General features: G+C 42.6%; 1 long non-coding RNA gene across 1 annotated transcript in view; it reads left to right on the top strand.

Moving 5' to 3' along the window:
* Positions 1-20616, top strand: part of LOC142769016 (uncharacterized) — a 216130-nt gene that overhangs the window by 10587 nt on the left and 184927 nt on the right. The gene's annotated exons all lie outside the window — the stretch shown is intronic.

Genomic DNA, 20616 nt, shown 5'->3' with positions numbered 1-20616 from the left:
GAAACGAATCTTTTCAAATTGGTCTATCTTAAGAGTGCGAGTTTTTGGGCAATTTGGTGGTCCGTTATACTGACGACATCGCAATAAGGGACAACGGACAGGAAGAAATACAGACAAGCGCTGAAGTTGCTGCACGTGTGACACTCCTGAGTGCAAAGCGCTGTTTAAAAGATTTCGAGTGGTGGAGCGATGTGGTTCTCCATGAACGCTTGAGATAACCGAGGCTGCGGAAATTTCGAGACATGGCAATAACTGCGTGAGCATACCGTCCATTGCTTCGATGGAAACACAAGTTCACTATTTGTTAAGCGTGAGTGACTACCAAAAGTAACGTAGGCTGATGTCACATGTTGATTTTTTTGCAAATAGTGGCCTGCTACCTTTGTTCACGTGCTGTTTTATTTATACGCTGTTTTCGTTCGGAAATCAACTTCAGTTGTAAGTCAGCGCTGGTCGTCTGCGTTTCTTTATATACCTTGTTCCTTATTGCAGAGTTTTCACTGTAATGGGCTACTCTGTGTCCAGTGTACACGCCTTGTGCCAGCTTCTCAATTTAACGCCTTTCAGTGTTGCCATGCGTGGTTATGTTTTCATTATCTATGGTATTGCTTTTCACTAATTTCTGTGTAAAATAGGTATTTTATTTGGGCCTTCCTTCTCGTTTTGTGGTTATTGCACTGTGTTTACACTGCTTGTACGATAAACTCAGGTGACCCTACAGAAAACTAGAATTTATAATTTAGGTGGTCCCGTCCAATACTCGCCGTCTCACGCCAGCGTTCCTCATTGAGACAATGACCACGCGTCTCCATGTCAGGAACGATTGGTCAACAACATCGTATCGGCACGATAACATGGGCTTTGTTGGATAAACCTACAGCGGGAAGGGCGTTCTGTCTGCGATGTTTATTGTCGATATTAGGACTTCCTACAATGTGAAAGCATGAAATCCAAGCTTATTCTTGTCGCGTGATCAGCACTTCCTTGCAAACTTCCGTATATTCCTGGTACAAGTTACCTGTTATTTCCTCTGAAAACGATGGCTCTAGGTGCAACAAGACGTAAGACAAGAAAATCTTGTGCCCTTCGATGGATTCATTTTGAATGCATGAGGCCATAGACCATAGTGTGTCTCCGAATAAATGACGACGAAGGTCAATACTGACCTAGATTTCGATTTTCATCTGAACCACTTTCCTACAGCTGGTCGCTTTCATGTGAGAGATGGATAGCTCGTTGTACAATAGATGATCATATCTTGGGTTTACCGTCCCAAAATCTCCATGTGATGATAAGAGACACCATAGTGGAGAGCCCCGGAAATTTTGACCACGTGGGATTTTTTAGCGTGCCCCCAGATAGGAGCACACCTACGTAAAGTACTTTGCCTCCAGCAGCCGTTGTGAAATAGGAAAGTGAATGTAACAAAACATTCTTTTTAATTAAAGCAAGAAGGCACAAAATATCACGGAGAAGCGTATATATATATATAATACATATATGCTTACATTTTTATTGACCTTCTATGGACGGTAATGCCCAGGCAGGGAGGTCGAAAAGTTCATTTTGCTACGCCTCTGGTACCACGCAGAAAAGTCTTCATTTTCAGTCGAACTTCTCAGCGACTTTTCGCCCTTGCGATTAACTACATCAACATATAAAAGCTATCGCCATGCGGGCGGGAAAATGTTTTTTGTCATTTTCTGTTTTTATTGTGATAGCAGTTATATGGACACTCTCGGCTGGATTTTGCCGCCGGTGTCGGCGTGGGTGGTGACGTCGACGACATGCACCGTATATGTATGCGTATATATATATATATATATATATATATATATATATATATATATATATATATATATATATATATATATATATATATATATATATATATATATATATATATATATATTTATATATATATATATATATATATATATATATATATAAACGCAAGACAGAAAAAAATTGAGATAAAAAATGGGCCACGTATCTGCATGTAATCTGAAAACTTCGTCGAAAAACCGTAGTCTTGCCTGTGGAGGGAGTGAACAAAACATTTATTTGATGTTCTGCGCAAGCAAATTGGTGAATGGTATTCTGGAGGCGCTGCGTAAGAGTGCCTCGAGCGTGCAGTGGAGGCGAACGAGCACCTCAACTCACGTCACACGTGAGACGTAAGTGCCATCTGGTAGTTGCCTTAGAAAACAAAACGCGTGGCTCTGAGACGGGTGTGCGCGCCCATCTCAGAGGTGATAAGGTGTAGAACGCAAGGCGACGGGTAGGTGCCACCACCGTTTCGTTTTAGCAAAGCGTTGGGGACACTCGCCTTTCCGTGCAAGCGTTGCATGGTGCGCGCCGCGTGATAAGCGCTAGGGTCCTTAAAATTACTTATGTATGCCTCTTCTAGTAAGAGATTGATTGATTGATTGATTGATTGATTGATTGATATGTGGGGTTTAACTTCCCAAATCCACCATATGAATGTGAGAGGCGCCGTAGTAGAGGGCTCCAAAAATTTTGACCACCTGGGGTTCCTTAACGTGCACCCAAATCTGAGCACACGAGCCTACAACATTTCCGCCTCCATCGGAAATGCAGCCGCTGCAGCCGGGACACGTGACCTGCGATCAGCAGGCGAATATCTTAACCACTAAAGCACCGCGGCAGATTCTACTAAGAGATGCACATGCGGAATGTATACGTGTTGTTATGGTGCCCCGGACATGCGCAATAATTGCTTTTAATTGACAATTGTACAAGCATGAGCACTCAGCCTTGAGCAACATAGGTGGGCGCTGCGGATGGGGTCGGCCGTTTCAAGTACGCGATGCCGTTCAAAGTGGGCAAACAGACAAATGTACAGACAGACAGACAGACAGACAGACTAAAATTTTTTGCGTCGAAGGTCTCCAAGAACGACTGTCTTCTTTATAGACTCTGGCGCGCGGAATCAAACTTGGGACCTTTGCGTCGTGAATGCGAGGCGTTAACCACGGAACCACCGAGAGGTATCTCCTTCCCCGTTGAAACAGCAAGCTATTTTATATCTACCACTTACCGCTGTGAGCGGGTATCTCGGGGGGGGGGGGCTATCGTGTTTTAAGCGTTATCAGTGAGATGGCGCAGTGAGCACGCGGCGGCTTTGGAAAGATGAGCACGCGGTGGCTCTCATCTTTCACGCGTACTTTGGCCTGCGGAGAGAATAAGGATGTGTACGCTCGTTCGCGCGCCCTCATCTTGCAGTGGGGAGAATCGTACGTCTTGGCTAGCCTATGGGTTTCGTCGAAAGTTTTTTTGTAGGTACGGGTGCACAAAGGTCACTGCAATCGTTGCACAGCCTCCTTTTGCAAAAAAAGCGTGCTTCTCATACACAGCGAAGTAACAAATGAGACGCTTATTTGCGTTCTTCTGAACCTGTGAGTATGTTTCGTGCGTCATTTTTGAGTGAGAAACGTGGGGCACGTCTCGATCTGCTCCATTCTGCACGTGACCTTCCAATTTGCTGCTGTCGCGTTCATTGCTTCGCCCTTGTGTCAAAACTTTGACTTTTATTTTCATTCCTCCTCCCACATTGCCTGGATATCGGCCCTCTCTCACTTACTTATTGATTATCTATTTTCATTTCTCCTCCGCGGTCATCGGAAAATTTCTCGGCGGTCGCAATGGACCCCATCTCAAAAGAAGAAGGTAGTACGTGGAGTGCCCTTTCCGGTCCTCATTTTCGCAGTACTCGCTGCCCCGTGGCCTCAGTTGATCACTTCTCGCTATCAACGTTTGACAATCTCGCAGTAGACTGTACACGAGATAGTGAAACGTTTAACCGAGGTGACAGTGAATAGAGCAAACGTGAGAGCTTTTAGGGGCAAAGCTTGTTTGTTTTTCATCTGATTGATCGATCGATCGATCGATTGATTGATTGATTGATATGTGGGGTTTAACGTCCCAAAATCGTGCACCAAAATCTGAACACACGGGCCTACAACATTTCCACCTCCATCGGAAATGCAGCCGCCGCAGCCGGGATTCGATCCCGCGACCTGCGGGTTAGCAGCCGAGTACCTTAGCCACCAGACCACCGCGGCGGGGCTCTGTTGTTCACATGTCAAGGCTACACTACATGGGGCAACGCTCGCGTGACGTACGGGTGATGCGAGACACAAAAAGAACTTCAACAATAGACTAATATCAATAATAATTGTGCCAGGTTATTGCGAAATACCCACAAGCACACACCCTTTGCATCAGTTGGCGACCTAAATGTAGGCATTAGGACCTTGGGACCTAGCTTTGTCGTCGACCCTTTATGTCACTTTATGTCAGTCACTTCAGAATATACAGGAAAAGCTCGGGAAACGTTTATGGTATAGTCGAAACATATGTGAGGCTCAAAAAAGATTAACAATGAACTAACATCAATCATAATTGTCACAGAGCAGTATAAAATGCCTCTACGCACAAACCCCATATACTAGTTCACGACTTCAATTTAGACATTAGGGACATTAGGACCACACTTTGTCGTCTACTCTTTATGTCAAACTGCCACTTTGTCACTAAATTCACACTATATGGGAGAACGCTCGAGTAACAAGTTTGAGACACAAAACTGTTTTAACAATACCCTAATATCAATCATAATTGTGGCGGAACAATAGAAAACAGCTAAAAGTACACACAATTTATGCTAGACGGCGATTTCAACGTAGACATTAAAAACTTCAATACCTAGCTTTGCCCACTCGTCATTATTCACTTCGTGGAGATGCGTGCAATAGAAAAGAGCTACAAGTAGGAAAAAGCGCGAGGGCTCATGGCTTGCTAGCGCAGGCCGAGTGCGTGGGCAAAGTAGCAGACGATGCGGGGCGCGCAACACTTTGATGAAGCAACGCGCATGTGTCGTATTTCAAAATCTCCCCAGCAGTTAGCGCTCTGCAGACCACCGGCCACAGACTCGCGTGTTCCCTCTAAGAGTGAACCGTGCTGTACAATCGGCGTCAATTGAAGTGCGGACAGCGGCAAGCTTTAGAAATAGTATTTTGCACACCGTCCGTTCATCAACAAGGAAATGCGCAGTGCTGTCAAAGCGGAATTCTGAGCGCCTGTCGATGGTTACAAATGAACGTTGCGCACTGTACCATTGCTAATGATGGCCGGTTTCCATGTTTGATTTGATGCCGGTACTACATAGGCTTTGAAATATTGATGTCCTAGAAACAAAATTGGTTTTCTTTGAGTAATTTCGAATTTAATTACGTGTCGACCCCGTTTATACGCTGAAATGTTTTTGTTCTGCAAGGAAACTATCATAGTACGCTATTACCCTGTTACGTTGTTCTCGAAGTAATAGTATAGTAGTAGTAGTAATAGTAGTAGATAGTAATGTAGTAGGCCGAAGAAGTAAAGGAGTTCTCACGCTGGTAATGTGATGAGAGAGAGGAGTGATTAAATGAATAAATCGAAGGAATTGATGATGAAGATGATCATAACGCCCAAAGTTATGATAGTAATGAAGATGGTGTGTAAGCAAGCACATTTTTAAGTCATTGGCAGAATTTTCACATTACGCAATCTCACTAGCCAAACCCAGACACTCTGGCTCTTACACCGTCACTTTTCGATGGTTTTCCATAGCATGTAACTTGATAAATTTTTTCTGTGTGCATATTTTTGGTTCGCATTCGTTTTGCTATTGTATAAAACGTATTCTTACAATAAAGTGTTGCAAATAAAGTGGAGACATTTTATCCTCAACATGTCAGGATGCAAAATAAAAATGGTATAACGCCATTGATAGCATTATAAAAAAGTGGTCCGGTGCGTCATCAAGCAAGAAAATAAAATCCACTTTGAACGTTCTGTTTACAGCTCTGACAATGCAAGACTACAGAAGTTAGCAGCTGTACATGCGTAACTTAGACATGCGCCCTATATCTTCACCACTCTGCCACCGCGGGACAAATTTAAGCATTCTCTGCAATTCGGGTACGTGTCCTAAATTTTAAGTTTCCGTGTTGACCAGTCATGTCGACCACTGTGCGCTGCCAATCTATCGAATTCAATCTGCGATGGGGCGGATGAATAACGTGCTGAAAGCCGAATGTCGGGCTCTGTACACGTCCACGAGATTAAATCTATATGGGCAGCGGAATCTCGTCTCCGAGGCCTGTACTCCTCTTTTTTTCTCGCTCCACCAAAATTGATTTTCGCTTCCGTTACAAGGAAAATGTAGAGTGAAAAAAACATTAATCAGTCTAGACAATAAGTCGGCGCACTCCCTGTTGATTAAACTCATTCATACTCACGCAGATCTTACATTTGGCCGTGATTTTGAGTCTGGGTGGCGCCGGATCTGTAATAATTTGGCAAATTTGAGTCAACAGTGAGTCCGGTTGAGCGAAATTTGAATGAGTGTTATTCCGTGCGAGTCCTGTTTGAAAAAATTTTGAGTTAGTCTGAGCCTAACTAAGCACCAAGAGGAAAACATATTTCTTGATGGAGTCAGGGAGTCAGCGTGAGCTCCGCTTTTTTTCGTTGAACTATGGTCTAGACCGAAAAAAATTTGCCTGGAAAATTTTCTGTTGGTGATTTCGCTACCATAGGTTGAGTAATAGAAGAGAAAATTGAAGCTAAATTTTAATGTTCTTTAATTCGCAGTGAAGTATTGACAACTTCCGTCAGAGATTTCCAATATTATCTGAAATTAGGCTATCTTAGGTCTCGCGGTTCGTTCAAACAACAGTGTAACTTTTTTTTTTCAAAATAAAAGCTACGTAAGCTCTAGCAAATGTTATCGAAGCCGGTGACCTCACAGCGACCGCTGCGGAACTCTTGAAGAGCGGCGACAGACATGTTCCGTTTTCCTGCCGTTTTTTTTTTTCTCCTTATGAAGCGTGTTCTCGTGGTGAAGCTTGGAGATATTAGTATTCCGAAAGAATTGTTTGCTAATATGAAAAAAAAATATTGCGTCTCTTTTTAGGGCACTTCTAAGTTCAAACTTTACTGACACTGCGAAAACATTTCTATGCACATTTTGTATTACTTTATAGTCATAGATGTCCAGAACATGCATATGTCCCTGGGAAAATACGGCTGAAGCCGTTAGATCATCGTGAACTTTTAGGGGCGAAGCTCCTTAGGGTGTGGGTCTGTCCTTCCTCGGTTGGTGTATGTAGCCAACTTGCAAACATCGCACTACACGCCATCACCGATCCACCACTTCAGCGACCATAAAGCCAATACTATTGAGAAGCAGCCAATGGGAAATGCAAGATGGTCGTGTACTTGTTTGCAGGTGCGCAATAGAGAACTATAGATTTTCCCACTGTGTCCATGCCTTGTTTCTACGTGACCGCCTATAGGTCCACCTTTGCAAACTGCCCACTACTTCGTCTTCGCAAACATACCACTACGCCCCATTCCCGATACACCACTTCACCGACCATAAAGCCATTATAATTAAGGGGCAATGGAGGCGACGTATGGCTACCCCTTACCAATAATAAGATTTCGTGTATACATATGTACACTGTATGCCACGTCTTTGATAATGTAGTGGGCGATATTCATCTATGGTTCACAGTTTAGCGATGAAACCCTCCAGCGCTTCGCCCCACTCATCACCATTCACTCCGTAAATATGCTGTGATTTTTTTTTCACCTGCGAAGGCACAGCCTCTGTAAAAGACGTTCATATTTATATGTATGTACTTATCAATAATTTAAAAACAAGTATTTTATACGTCGAAGACCGTACTCTTGGGCTAGTGGGTTGGTTACTTTCACTGACGTCATAGCGCTGATATTGCGGGCGCCCCAGAAAAAGGACATGACGTCCTGATTTCTTTATGTCGTCCTTGTCTTAGCGCAATGACTCTATTCACATATACGTCCTGTATGTGTGCGCGCATACAGTTGAATTTCTGCACTTTGCCTGAGCATTACGTATCTCATAGGCGATATATCTCGTATAATACCGTAAACGGTACTCTAGCGAGTATATCAGAAAAACATAGCTAGCATCTCGCGTAAAATAAAAACAGTGCCTTCTCGTATATTCTTCATACTTGAGCATGCTTCGCGTTATTTCGAAACGCTCTTCACAGGTTTAATGAACTTCTTGAAATGCGCAACATTCATGTCTGGGAAACGGTCGTTTCTAAGCTAAGGGGACAATTGGGCAGACAGTTTTGTAGAACAAACGTCTGAGCTTAGCCACCTGCGTCTCAGCAGTTGGCATGCATATATATGTAATAGATATAACCTACAGGGCTTAGTGTTCATATTCTTTCTGTAACGACGCCATTTCAGCACAACTGTGAAGGTGTCATTGTTTCAGGTTATTGAGCTTGCTGGTAGCTTGTTCATCAAGTTACCAGGTTTCAGACATCACGGGGTTGTTAACTCGTGATGATAGCCACCAATGATAAAGTACTCGCTAATCAGCAAAACGAGATCATTATCCACGGCAAATAAACCGCAACAGAAGACTATAAAATACTAGGAGAAAATTGTAAATCTCTGCAGGCGCCTTTATGCATATTAAACGCCCTTAGATTAAACTAACCAGGTTGCGGCGCCAACTTTACAGGCGACAAAGCTGCTTCTGTATTCGAGGTGATCATTAGTTTTTCGAATATATAATACCACTAGCAAAGAGAGAGAAAAGTATCAGAAATTTTCTGAGATGACCAAGCATTGTAGTAAGAATACAAAGCAGCACAGGTGTGTTTAGGAAGTTTTCGACAACCACCACCCCACATTACATAGTTGGTCTGGAAACCTGGTCTGCAATGCTGTTGACCTGCAATGCTAGTTACAATGTGTCTCTGGATTTGTTTGTTAGCAGTGAAGTTCGTAGTGCACACTGCCAGAACTACTTACCAATGCCACAGATGTGCACCGTCAGGCACTGCTGCGCCACGTAACTTTATTACTCGTGCGGGTTTCACCAAGGCATCGTAGTAACTTCGTGACACTGAGCAGTTTCAAAACAACTTCAGCGTTGTATTTATCTTTCTTCAGTCAATACGCTAACTCCCCCGAGCTTCAACAAGTTCAACTTGAAGTGCGGCCAAGGGTCTCGAAGCAATACAGTATGACCACTATGAATGATGGAAGTGCGAGCCTTCGTCGCCGAGTGTTTGAGATTCTCCTGGCGTATCAAGCACGAGTATTGAGTTTTTGATATAAATCCAGCAGGCATGGTTTACCAGAGAACAGCGCGAGTCGGTGGCGTGTTGTTGACATACCCAGCAGCAATGCAGGCCGCCAAGTCCCACCTCCGAATTCAGCGTACTGATTCGCAATTTCCTTGCAACGCGTCATGAGCTGTCTACAGCTCCATCGTTTCGCGTTTTTGTGATAGTGGGCTTGCTTTGTAACGCTTCAGAGGAGCTCTATCTGCAGAAGGCACAGTATCTGCATGTTTCTGAACAGATCTTATCAGCCAAAGAAAAACACGGGCCACGTAAGGGGTCAATATTTGCGCAGGATATCTGAGTGGCTCCCTGCATGTGCGACCATGCGCGTAAGAAGATATGATCATGCCGGGCCTCCGGCAAAAGAAAAAAAATCAGTATTAGGAAACTGCGGCAATTTCTCTACTAAGAAAAGTCGTTCGGAGCGAGGCATTTGCGTAGTGTGGCAGAGACGTGGTAGTGGACGTGGTATTTTATTAAATTTTATATCAGCCAATATCCTGCATAAGAAGGCATCAATAAACAAAGAAGCAAACCGTTGACCGAGGCTATCCAATTAGGCGTATGACGTCGTGATGTACGTTATGTGCAGAAACATTAGGCCATTTTCGGAAAACCTATAATTCTCTAAAATTTACATTATATCCCAAGTATAGTTTTTAGATTACATTACGACAGCTTGAGAATTGTGATTGTTTTTTTTCTTTGTTGAGAAACTGCCTCTTCAGTTGCAGATTTCGTCGCATAGTATGATATTAATGAATGTTAAGAGTTTAGGGGGAGGGAGAAGTGAGAAAGAGAAAGGTGAAGAGAAGAAGAAAACGTGAACCAGAAGCAATCTTTAATTGGCTACCCTGTGCTTGTGAAAAAGCAAGAAAAACAGCACAAGAGGAGCGTGCATGAATGCGGTGCAAAGTCAGTACAACTACGGCCTTTCCAATTAAAATAACGCACAACAATACTAACTGACCATCTCAATGTGTCATTCTGTCGGACATTTCTTGGAAAACAAATCAGAGTTTCTCTTATGGTTCACGTTGAAGTCTCAAGAGGTCGGAACCATGGAAATTCGTTTGTTGTGAGAGAGGGAAAGGTGGGGTGCTGATCTGGTACAACCGAGAGGACTGATTGTTGACTGTGAAAACGGGGATGCTCACAGACATTGTGCGCGATGGTTTCGCAGAAAAGAACACCAAGTTTTCTACACAGCGAAGGAGCAACTCAGGAACAAAGAGCAGTCGAGTTTGGGGTATAAGGTGTCCATTAATGCGTCTCACATCTCACAGTTCTCCACTGTTTGTAACTGCAAAAGTACATCATTCGAAGCTATCGGTAATCTTAAATTTGGATCATCGCAAAATCTATGAAGTATACGTTTTTGTCAGATGGTCACTAATACAAGCTGTCAATTCTGCTGACGCCAAGACGGATGGGGAATGACGAGCTTATGAGCCGTAGCAGCAGAGAAATTTCATTGTGCTAATGAAGCCCTTATAAACAATTAAAAAGCGCCATGGTCGCTGCTGTATTAATAGCAGTGCTTGAGTGCACGCGCTTTGTGTCTATTTCCGCCCTCTATTTTTTTCTTTCCATTCTACTCCTCCTTTCCCCATATTTACGCTGTACGATTGGCCAAGTTGGTATTTCATAAATTGGTGCACTGCGTAAAAGAAAACCGCGGTGATGAAACAGCCGGAGGCCAGCGCAAAGTATCAAGTCAAGCTTTAATATTACAGAATTGTAAAATTGGACGCCTACTTATTGTAGCAAACCATAGAATTTTCCGGTACACATTCCTTTTATAAAACACCAGCGAGACGACATTTCTAATTTTGCCGGAGGCGATCTATTTGTGTGTCGCGCCTCAAGCATGGACACTGCTTAGGTGCTCCGGAGTGTGATATTCCGTTGCGAAGATGAGAAGACTCGCTTGTATATTTGCTCCAGTGGCCACGAGTTCCCATCAAATAGGCAGCTTTCAGCCCTATGAGAGATGCGAGGCTTCAAATTTGCGCACTGGTACTTTCTTCAGCTGATAGTCACACGGTCGCCGGAAAAAAACTCATGCACTTGTTAGTCATACGAATAAAACGAAGTGAAACAGGTTGAACCGCTGGCATCACCACCGTGTTGCTGCGGCCGTTTGTTAGCATGTGCGTGCGTGTGTGGGGGAGGGGTAGGGGAAGGAGGGTGGGTGGTTGGGTGTGGATGGTGCGTTTGCATTCCTGCGTGCGTGTGGAATATTTTCGGTGCAGATGCATGCCTATAGCTCTGAATGTATTGGTAGCATTACACAGCAAACACTGAAGTATGAACTGGAGCCCCTTTTGAAACGACAAGAGTATGAAGTTTGGCAGTGTTGGAAATACATAACTTATAACGTAGAGCGTAGAAATTGTGAGACACAGGACAATGGAAGGGACAAAGTGAAGCGATAACTTACCACAAAATATATTTTGAAGAGCGTACATATATATACTCACAAAATGCGAGAAAACATACAAAACTGTTTTGAAGCCCGCAATGCCATGCGTGAAAATCTACGATCTTAGGAAGCACAATTCTTCTCGAAAAATCTTGAGAGAGGGAGTGCGGACGCAGTTATATCGTTATCTACAAATGCTATATGCCATGATAATCCTCTTGTCATTTTATTTCTGTTTTTACCAACAAGCACGGTATCATAAAAAAGTAGTTTGGAGCCAGCTGTGCTGCAATGGAGTGCCAAGAAACCTTCACGACCATTTCTGACGTTACAAATGAGTTCACAGAGCCGGTCATTATTACAGCGGCCAGTTCGTCCTATTGAGTGCTTGCAGCTTGAAGGAGGTATCTGAGCGACTATATTTTCTGCGCACGTGACCAACAAGGTTTTGTGCCTTCTAGAACAACTGGTTTTGCATGTGAAGCAACCTACATACAGAAGTACGTCAACTTTTTTGGGGCAGAAACAGCCACCTTCACATTGGCCCACTCCCCAACCTTTTTCAAGTTCTGGGAGATTATATGTATAAGCAACTACGGCAAACATCTGAGGCCTTACTGGCTCAACCTGGGGAGAGCTTGTTCTGACGTCTGAAGCTTCTTGAGCAAATTTTCGAGACAGAATCTTGTATGTGAGAGAGGTAGCCAGCAATCAAAAGTCACTCTCCTTGCTCTTTAGGACTAGCGGCCATCAGCTTTAAGACTAGCTGACAAATCTACATGCCTCGATCTTTTGACGAGTTTTGTGCGGACGGAGTGGTACGGATGCAGGGGTTAACTACTCCTTGGCTTGTAAGTCCAACAAGCGTGGTCATGGTGAAAAATTGGAGCTAAATATAAAAACCTGAGAGTGCTATTCACAGGCAACTCATGAGTTATTAGGACTTTAAACCGCTTCTTGATAAAGTTGAAGTTATCTAGGGCACAGTACATTAGGTCACAGTCAATAACAATGAGAAAGTTTCCAAGTATTGTAAAAATAGTCACAGCTTTGCCGCAAAGGCAAAGCGATGAACGTGATAGCGATAAATTGGAAGGTCACGCGCAGAATGGCAAGCAGATCGAAACGTGCCCCACGTTTTTCGCGAACAAATGATACACAAAACGTACTCACAGATACGGGTGAACGTGAATAAGCGTCTCAGTTGTTACTTCGCTATATCTGAAAAGCGTGCCCCTTTTCGCAAACAGAGGCTGTGCAACGATTGCAGTGACCTTTGTGCACCCGGTAACTACAACAAAATCAATCCGACGAAACCCAAAGGCTAGCCACGTTGTACAATTCTTCCCTCTGCAAGATAAAGGCGCGCGATCTAGCGTACACAATCTTAATACGTACGCGGGCCTAAGTACGCGTGAAAGATGACAGCTGCCGCGCGCTCACTGTGCCATTTTGCTGATAATGCTGTAAACACGATAGTCCCCCTCTGCCCCCCGAGATGCCCGCCAACAGCGGTAAGTGGGAGATATAACTAGCTTGCCGTATGAACGCTAAAGGGGGTAGCCCTCTGTGGTTCAGTGGATAACGCCTCGCAATCACCACGCGAATGTCCCGCATTCGATTCCGCGCGCCGGAGTCTTTTTTCTGGATTTTTTTTTCTTTCCTGCGTTTTAATATATATAGATACGTATACATATACGGTGCATGACGCCGACGCCTGTGGTGAAATCCAGCCCAGAGTGTAGAAATATTTGCTATCGCAATAAAATGCGCATGATTCGGTTGTAACAGAAGTCACCGGTAACGGTTCTGCCGAGCTTGGCTGAAACAAGTCACCCAAGATTAGAGCCAAACATGACCCGTTACATATGCCCCTTTTTATTCAAAATGGAGCATAACGTCCATTAGATATAGGTAGGTCTTAAATAATAGAATAAAAATTCTAAAGTATTACTAGACGATACACCACCGATAACCATAACATTTCGGAACAATGCTGGCTACCCTTCTCACATACAGGTTTCTGTCCCAGAAAATATTGTGAAGCACCTTGAGACCTCGGAACAAGTCTTCCCTCAGGTTGAGCCAGTAAGACCCCAGAAGTGTTCCGTACTTCCTTATATATGTTATTCGTCCACAACTTAAAGAAGTCAAGGCGCGGGCTATTGTAAAGGTGTAGTTTTTTTGCCACGAAAAAGTTGACGTACTTGTATATTCGAAAAGGCACAATACCCTGTTTGTCACGTGTGCATAAAATACCTCTTTCATGCGGCAAGCACTATACATAGGACTAATTGGCCACTGTATTAATGACTGGCTCTGTGAACATGCTTGCAACATGAGGAATTGTCGCGATAGTTTTGTGGCACTGCAATGCAGCACGTGTGGCCGCAAACCACTTTTTCATGGAACGTTGATTGTTGTTACAAACAGAAATAAAATTACAAGGTAGATTATTCAGGAAGAGAGGATTTGTAGATTAAGGCTGAACAGCACTCGCTCTCTCGGGCTTTGTCATAAATAATTGCCCTTACTAAGATTGTATATTTTCTCGCATGGCAATTGTGGGTTTCAAAATTGTTTTGTCTGTTTTTTTGCATTTCGTGATTATATATAAGGGCGCTTTTCGAAATAAATTTTGTTGGAAATTTGTGCTCCACTTTGTTCCTTCCCTTGTACTGTGTCTCACGATTTTTACGCGTAACAGTATTATTTTCGAAACAATGCTTCCGTTCTCGGTCTAAGCTTGCGTGGAACACCATGTTTTTCAGAAGTCGCGCTACATTGTTAGTTTAGAAACGAAGCTTCTATTTTCGGTTTAAGCTTGCGTGTAACACTAGATTTTTCAGAAGCTCGTTCTGAAAGCCTTCGGCAATGCGCGGCTGAAAAGCAAACCTATCGGACTGAACCAATATTTTATGACGCTGAGAAGAGAAATCTGATACATTTTTGCGAATACCCACTACTTGAATCTAGGCGCTTTTCGTTTCCCACGTAAACGGCTGTGTAAACATGTCTGGTGTGTTCGGTATATTGATTTGAACTCGCGCTTTAATGGGCTACAAAAAAATTTTCTGTTGTGGTTGTGTTTCTAATGTACAATAGCGGTGCTTTGTGCAGGGTGTAAACAAGGGGCAGTGTGTTGCAAATTATCCTATTACATTTACTACGAAGTTACTGCCGCGGTATCTTCCAAATTATTCTGTTTTGCTTTCTATCACCCTTAGAGAATTAGTAGCTAAAAACCACTCTCAATACTTCGATCTCTTATCTTTTTTTAATCAAATGTATGTCTATGGACGGCTTTGCTAGAGCCAAGCTCCACGAAGAGAAATGAAGGAATTACCTATGCGTCGCCTACAGAAATGGCGCTGCCGCAGCGCAAGACACGACGCCATTTTGCCCCTCGCTGGGCGTCCAGGAACGCACCTCACTGCATTTGTTGATGCGAGTGAAAGCGATAGTGTTTGAAAAATCTTGGTTTGGTCATAGTCCAAAGAAGCCGACCAAATTCCTAACTGCGACACTCTATAGTACGTTGTAGGTCTTAAAGAGCGTGCCATTCACTGGAAAAATTTGGTGGTTGTTTCGTTAAAGGCCGAGAAACGGCATGAAGTAATGCGTGCAGAAAGGCACGCGCATGACGAATCGCGGCAAACATCTTTGATGGTGACATGCCCACAGCTGAAGAATATGTAGAGAGAGTAACTTAATTGGCAAGGGTTTGGGATAAGGGGTCATCAACTCCAAGGGGACGCCCTAAGTTCAGTGTTCCACTGGCTACTGACGTTCCTCACGTGACTCAGGAGTGCAAGTGATACCTCCAGGTCAGGTTCTTTACTGGCCTAAAGAGGCATGTAAATTTAATGTCGCCTAAGACATTCTTACAAAATGTATATCGATGGTGAGCCACCAAACCCCATAGAATGCTGTAAAAATTATTTCTAATATTTTCAGGTTGAGAAGAATCCCATTAGAATGTTATGGAGGTCAATTGTGTATTTCCCTTTTGATAATTTGGAAAGTGATTACGGCTACAACCTTGTTTCTCACGAAGCCCGTGAACTGTGATAAAGTTAAGTACGTAAGCTATTTGATGTCTGAAAAAAATATCTCGCTTGCGTGCCTAATTATGTCGTTTGGAACTTCGGCATCCCCATTTCAGACTTTTTACCTGTTGTATTGTTAGTCATGGTTGTTTATGGGTACTGTACCTGAGCAACATTTGAACTGATATTTCACTCGCTTTACACTGTTAGAATTTATTGACGAGTGGTAATATGCATTAAATATGAAATATATTGGGAAGATTTTCAAGCATCACAATTGCGTAAAAAGCGGTTACACGACACTTTACCGTCGACGTATATGCCCTTTCTTCAATATCGTTGTTATTACACAGGAAAATGTTCTAACTTATAACTTCATTTGCTGGACAATATGCCGATATTCATGCAGCAGATTCAGAGCTGTATAAAGCAGTATCTTTTCAAAAAAAGATACTTATTTATTTATGTATTCATTCATTTATTTATTTATTTATTATTTCAAAATACCTTACAGACCCAACAGGGCATTGTGTAAAGGGAGCATAAACGAATGACATACACAAATTCATACAACTTCTATACAAACAGTAACATGAACTAATTGTCAATCATTATACAAGTCCTAACAGGAATAACAATGAGAACGTAATAATAATAATTTTAATAAGAATAGAACAGTAATGAACATCAGATAAATAGACGCGTGAGATAATGACGTAAAACAAGTTAAAAAAACAAGAACAGATTGTGAAAAGACTTTCCATTATTCAAAATAAAACATAACTGAATAAAACACAGCAGAACTAAATGGCATGTTAGTATTCAAACCATCAAACAAAATAAGTTTAAAGTAAGAGAAAAAAAAATCGAGATACTAGTAGTAAATAAACGCGTAGGTGCCGATTTTGATACGAATAAAACGAGCAGTTAATCATGTATATGGGTGAGTAGAAGGTGCCGGAATTTTTCCCGATTGCGTTCAGCTACGATTTCATCTGGAAGGCTGTTCCATAGCGGATGACACGGGGGAGTGCAGATGAGTTAAACTTGTATGTTTTACCATATATGCGCGTGAACGAACGATGATGATTTAGTCTCTTCGATGTGAATGCAGATGTTTGCAATGTCATATATAATGGCCTTGTTTCATGTACGTATTTATGAAATAATGAAAGGAGGTTTAGATCACGTCGGCTGCTCAAAAGAGAAAGTGATAAGTTTTTTTTTTACTTGTGTTATGCTTGCGCTATGATCGTAGTTTTGTGAGATGAATCTAGCGGCTCTATTCTGGATCGATTCCAGCATGTTAGTTAAATAGCTGTATTGAGGGGACCAAACTGCAGAAGCGAATTCTAGCTGAGGGTGAACAAATGTTATGTAAGCTAAAGCACGTATATTTGTGGGCGTCTTACGTAGATTGCGGCGTATATAGCCTAATGATCGTGAGGCATCACTGCAGATGTTGGTGACGTGGGTAGTCCAAGAAAGGTTAGAGGTGAAGGTTACACCTACATGTTTAAGAGTCAACACTAGTTACGGGATTGCCATTATTAAAGTAAAACAACTCAGAGTTAGAATGTTTGCGAGAGGAGGACATTACTTTACATTTACTTGAATTAAGAGGCATTAGCCAACTATTATACCTATTGCTGATGAGGTCGAGGTCATTTTGGATTGTTATTTGATTACAAGTACTAGTTATTGCTTGGTAAACAATACAGTCGTCAGCGAAAATGCGCACTTGTGAGGATAAATTACTTGGTAAGTCATTAATATAAGTAAGAAAAAGCTGTGGACCGAGAACACTCCCTTGCGGCACACCAGGACAAACGTGTGAAAGTGGGGATGAAAAATCATTAACAATGGTGAATTGCTGCCGATTAGTAAGAAAGTTCCGTATCCATAACAGAGTTGCTGCATCTATTTACAAATAAGATAGTTTAGAGATTAAGTGGCAGTGAGCAACACGATCGAAAGCTTTGGAAAATTCCAGAAAGAGACTGTCAATTTGCAAGTTTGGATCTAAGTGATGATGTAGGTTAGTCGTGAATTCGAAAAGCTGTGTTTCGCATGATAGGGCCTTTCTAAATCCATGTTGGTTTGGGAAGAAAAAAGTCATTCTGCTCTAAGTGATTGTAAATATGAGAGGCGATTACATGCTCAAGCATCTTACAGCAGATGGATGTCAGAGGAAGGGGTCTGTAATTTTGAGGTGAGTTTTTATTGCCGCTTTTAAACACGGGGATGACCTTTGCAACATTCCAGTCATGTGGAAGCTGTCCTGTTGATAGTGATTGCTGAAAAATGGGGCATAATATTTTACTCGAGGGTGAGGCTGTACTTTTTAGTATCTTAGTGTTAATCTCGTCAACGCCCGCTGACGTGGCCAGTTTAAGATTATTTATTATAGATGCGATTCCGTCAACAGTGATTTCAATGGGCTGCAAAAAGGGATAGTCAAGATCGGCTACATCGGGGACGTTTGTATGATCTTCAGTGGTGTAAACTGATGTAAAGAAAGTATTGAAAGCGTTAGGACAGTCTTGATCTGGAATGGGAATGTGGTCGTCATTCCGCAACGTTATTTTGTTATCGTGACGTTCTGGGCACACTTATTTCCGAAACTTCTTAGCGTTAGTGGTGAGCAGTGACGGTAGATCGTGAGAAAAATACTTATCACAGGCGGCGCGTATCGCGGAGCAGTAGCTATTCAAAAAGTCTCTATACTTTTGCCACAGAGGTGCAGTTTGCGCGCGTTTAGCTGCCGCATACGATCTCTTTTTTTATTTGTTAATCAGTTAAGCGATTTATTGAACCATGAATTTTGTTGATCATTTGTTATTTTGATTGTAGCAATATGTTCACTAACTAATGAAGCTAATTTCTTTTTGAAGAGTGTCCAGTTGTCTTCTAATGATCGATTTGTGGGGTTTAACGTCCCAAAACCACCATATGATTATGAGAGACGCCGTAGTGAAGGGCTCCGGAAATTTCGACCACCTGGGGTTCTTTTAACGTGCGCCCAAATCTGAGCACACGGGCCTCCAGTTGTCTTCTACGGATCAATTATGAAAGTATGGTAAAAGTACGCTCTCAAAGAACGTGCATAATTCATCATTTATAACAATGTAATTACCTCTATTATAATCGCGAATTGTTTTTGTTTTAGCTCCATCGAGATGAAATGGGACGTCAAGAATCATTTGAATTAACCGGTGGTTGCTGAAGCCATTCATGTATGTTATATTTGATATAGTATTTGGTGCCGTTGTTAATAACAAGTCAAGTATATTCGAGTCACGAGTGGTGCCTGCTTAAACAAGGCCTGCTTAAACAAGGCTTACTGCTCACCACGTCTCCTAATTTTGCAGAAGATAGTGCTGTATCTCTGCTTAAAATATGTCTTTGGAAGAAGGAACGAACAAGGTACCGACCAATTCCTTTAGCTGATGTGCTACAGCAGCACTACAGAAGTTTTAGTTGACAGCACGAAATTGCGCAAAAATGTGAGCTTAAGCGAGCTAAAACGCACAGTTGATGCGGTTTTCATAAAGGGAGTCGTAAGTCTCCGCCACAACTGCCTGCAAACTGAGCCGAAGTTACCAATACTAGGCTTGCCGATTCTTTTCGAATTGCTACAACTAGTTTCGAGCAACGAATGAAGGTAGTTTTGTTTTATTCCACTAGCAATTATATAACGACTCTCAGTAGGTACTTGCGTTGTCGTTGCCGTCATGCTTCGTATAAGGCCTAACTTGACAACGCCGCCAAACGAGTTGTACGCTCCACGCGTGAGTGCAAGCAATGGGGACGAATGCGGCTGAAGCAGCTACGAAAACAGTAAGACATTTCTGTCGCACGGAGCGTCCATGCGACAACATCGCCACACCTGCGTTGGCAATGAACGCTTTTACCACGCATTGCAACCACAATATTTTATGTTGCATTGTGAGGAATGTATACAGGGCGCGTGTGTTTGTTATGCATGAAAGCTGTTTCCACTGCATTTTCAAGCAGAAGTTCTTTTTACTGTTTTTATGAGAAGAGGTGAGGCTGTGTGGTAAAACATGCACTGGCCATGCAAACGACCCGGGTTCAATCCCCACTTGGAAAGAACCCTGGATCAATGTCCAATGGTTCTTTTTTATCAACTGTTATTCTGTTGCATCGTTCTCGTTATTTCGTTCACTCACAACCAAGGACGCCGACACCTATGCCATAATTTCTGCGAAACGAGCTCTTTATTGCTATCGCGTTAAAAACACTTCGGTCCCTGCAGTGGCCGTATTCCTTTGAACCAGCGTTTCGCCTGAGTTACGTGAGATCGAATCCGCAAAAGCTATAATTGCTAGCCTTACTTCGTAAAACACTTCAATTTGTTCCTATCATATTCACTGCTTTACTCTAGCACCGCAACTCTTTTCTTTATTGTTCTCCTTCTCTGTCACTGCACCATTCGCATTGAGCGATACCTTTTGAAGGTATGCGTAACGGTGTGCAGGGAACCGTTCACCCGTGTCGCCTGCATCTCAATGATGAAAAAGCGCAAGCCACACGCTTTTGCGGTAAACCACTTACAAAGTTCAAGCGGTCAAGGGCGAAGGTTTGCTTTTTCGAAGAAAACTCCGAGTTCTAGAATTGCCCATATTAGTCAATCACAGCTTCTCTTACGCTGGACGTAATGCTAGCAAAGGCAGACAGCAAAGGGCAAAACGAACTCACAAGCGACAGTTTCTTCTAATCTTCGTCGAATGTTTCAACACGCAAAAAAAAAAGAACGAAACGGGAGACCTCCACTTAAACCAGGGTTGAATGCGCAGTGAAATCATTCGTGTTTGAACTAATAAAACGCACAAACAGATCTCTTATAGCAAGAAGAAAGGCTGTTAGCTTCAGACCAAGAAAGAAAAGGAACCCGGAAAACACGAAGTAAGCTAACATG

This window comes from Rhipicephalus microplus, chromosome 1 (assembly GCF_043290135.1).
Source record: "Rhipicephalus microplus isolate Deutch F79 chromosome 1, USDA_Rmic, whole genome shotgun sequence".
In the NCBI taxonomy this organism is placed as follows: Eukaryota; Metazoa; Arthropoda; class Arachnida; order Ixodida; family Ixodidae; genus Rhipicephalus; species Rhipicephalus microplus.
The sequence above is the reverse complement of the archived record's forward strand: the minus strand, read 5'-3'. Positions and strand labels throughout refer to the sequence as shown.